This window comes from Odontomachus brunneus, unplaced genomic scaffold (genome assembly GCF_010583005.1).
Source record: "Odontomachus brunneus isolate Ranch 3 - 2012 unplaced genomic scaffold, Obru_v1 Obru_scaffold_009, whole genome shotgun sequence".
NCBI lineage: Eukaryota > Metazoa > Arthropoda > Insecta > Hymenoptera > Formicidae > Odontomachus > Odontomachus brunneus.
In genome coordinates this window covers 1,865,739-1,868,848 of record NW_022639459.1, presented here as the reverse complement: position 1 = coordinate 1,868,848, position 3,110 = coordinate 1,865,739, and the positions used below count along the sequence as shown (strand labels likewise).

The following is a 3,110-nucleotide window of genomic DNA, read 5'->3' as shown; positions in this document are numbered from 1 at the left end:
TATATATATATCGATGTTAGTCCCTCGTGAACCAAAGTAAAAACCAATGCTCAGAGATACGCATCTAATCCTGGACACATTCTTGTTGTCTTGATCTTTAAATACAAATATTTAATGCATATATTGGATACGTATCCTCAAATATTGATATTTTTACTTTGATTCATAAAGGGAACAAGATTAATTTGGCGGTAAAACCGTCGAGGTAAACAGAATGTTTCTGCAAGTTTATACTCGACACTAATCATAACTGATCGTTTACAATTCTATTTATTCTCTTTTTCAGAGTGGCTCAAAGATTTATGAAATGTTATGATGTCGCTTCCTACTTTGACCAAAAATACTTCCAATTCATATGCTTCGCTGGAAGGAATAATCCTAAAAAATGGAACTTTGTGAGGAGACAGCGAATTAATACGATCTTTATACAGTCATTTAATTATAATGATAATTGTAAAAACTATCAACCGATTGTCACGTATGAGGAGGATGTTCTGCCAAGTGAGCGTCAAATCATTCCCTGATCAGGAACAGTCGAGTAATAGATGATAAATTGTCACTGCTAGCGCGTTTCTTGTAGAGTTTTCGTTCTTTCTTTTTTTACTGTTCTAATCTGGAGAACACCATTTTCTGTGTGATATCTAATCTATGTTAATTGACGAATGTTAAATGTCTCGAGGTGCCATGTGTCATAATACTTGCCATACTAAACCAGTGAGTATACCGTATCGTTTAGAGGCTAAAGGCGAGTCCTAGTTTTATTTATAGAATATAAGGAGCGAATTTAACGAAGTAACGCATCGTCAGATTGTCGGCCGAAATGAGATGCGTCGTCTCTGCGACAGTAGAAACGAAGTGTTGCCACTTCTTTGCGACTTTGATATAGCGACTGAGGTAGAGTTAGACGTTCTCTTGCCGTATATTCGTGTTAATGCACATATACACGCGTATTCGCGCATATACAAATTGCACAGACTAGTAGAGAATACGACAACGGAAATCGTTTTGCACTACATCTTATACTTAATCGTAAACACTGCTGCTCATCAAGCATATACCAAAAAGAAAAAAACGGAGACGAGGCCATATCGCGAAGTCATTCGTTATTATGTTCTTTTACTCGCGCAATCGTTATTATCCTATATTTATAAGAATTTACAATTATACCTATTATATATGTATACACATTTACTAAATTGAATATTATATTATGAGATTCTGTTATGTGTTCACACACACGGGCGCGCCTGTAATGGACACTTGGACACTGCGTCACCAGCAAAGCACGCGTCCCCGTTTGTAGTTAGAGTTATTATTCGTTATTTATCTGACTTTACGTGCGAAAGTGATGTAATTAATGGTACGGATAAATTGTCAGGCAAGTGATTGCACCATTTTTAAGTAATCGTAAGTAAATGTGAGCAGACAATAATAACGCGAAAGTTACAAGATTAGTATATAATCATTAAGAGAGAAGATATATATATCTATATTATATCCATATACACAACACGTATATACACACATATATATATATACATATATATATATATATATATATATATATATATATATATATATATATATATATATATATATATATATGTATTGATATTACGCGACAACGTTACTAATGGTAACGCGAGGAAAAAGGAAAGCAGCACGTTTATTCATCTTGATTAAACGGAAAAACAAATCTTGAGAGAATGATCGTAAAAATGACCAACGCGATAACACAAAAATGATAATATATCAAAACGGTAGTTTACTCTTAATACGAACTTATTTCCTCGACTTACCATTAGGATCGATTTCTCGATCGTGCAGAAAATATCAAAACTGCCGCGGTCAGAGATGCCTATTTATCTTTTTCCGCTATGCAAAACTATGGAGAGAAGAACGATTAGTTTTCAGTTCTTTCTTCTTTTTTTTTTTTGCAATAATACGCAAAGTACGATCGAGATGTGTTGTACTATAGGATCCAAAGACTTTGTTACTTTTGTTGCCAAATATGTTTATACGCTTTTGATGTATAATTTCAATGTTACTATTATTAGCAGATATCGAGATATGTGCATTTCGCGTGCATCGTTTATTTTATATATGAGCCGGAGGAAGAATAAAGGGAAAAAGAGGTGTTGTGCGAGCGCATTTTTCATGTGCGTAGCGTATCTTATGTGTTAACATGAACGAGCGCGTATGACGCACGCGGTGACTTATCGTTTTCAAATTTATTCCGAAGATCGAAATCTACGCTTCGACCGGCGTTTGCAAATGAGGGTCGGAGTGCATTTTGAATATAGATCGAGGTCGAAGAGGTGAACCGTCTCGCACCGCCGTTGAGAAATGCGCGGCTTCCTACATTACCTCGACCAAGTCGATTTAGCATATTACAGCGATTTTCTGTCACGATACCAAAGCGAATATACTAATGCTCGCGAGACCGATTGGCTCGCGTTGCGTATGTACGTCTTCACGGATTTTACTATTCCTGGTCTCGTTTTGTTTTTTGTTTCTTTTTACTCGCTTGATCACGGACGATATTACAATGTTTTCTCGTGCCTGTTCGTTCGGTGCAACAGCGATCGCAATACTATTGTTTTCCTTTTGTGCCATAAACTCAGGCATATAATTGTACATTAATATATTGTAAAAGCGGAAAAATTCAAGCAAAAAATTTAAATAAATAAGTTTCCTTATTTTTTCGTCTCTGTCTGTCAAATACCCTCAAAGCTCCTTTTTACTTTTATATTTTCAGGGATAAAAATTTATCAATTTGTCAATACTATTTTTGTGTATATAGCTCTGTAATTCCGTTTATTTAAACAGAGCACAATTGTATCATATTGTTACATTTATCTTCGTTACATTCATTTTTGTCACATTTATCTTACAGAGATAAATATGTATATGTTTAATTAAAAAAGAAGTAACTTATATACGCGTTCACAAAGATATATACGAACTATAGCGTGTATAGCGTATATTATAGAATATATATAATATATGGTGTGTATATACATATATGTATATATATATAAGTATATATTATAATATATATTGAGTGTATATATATATATATATATATATATATATATATATATATATAT

At 33.7% G+C, this 3,110-nt stretch overlaps 1 protein-coding gene across 1 annotated transcript in view; it reads left to right on the top strand.

Annotated features, from left to right (window-relative positions):
- LOC116840209 (zinc finger protein 37-like) overlaps positions 1 to 2,701 on the top strand; it is a 5,695-nt gene extending 2,994 nt beyond the window's left edge. Inside the window, exon 2 of the mRNA XM_032806666.1 lies at positions 287 to 2,701. The gene's annotated coding sequence lies outside the window, so the exon portion shown is untranslated. The remainder of the gene's footprint in view (positions 1 to 286) is intronic.
- The last annotated feature ends 409 nt before the right edge of the window (positions 2,702 to 3,110 follow it).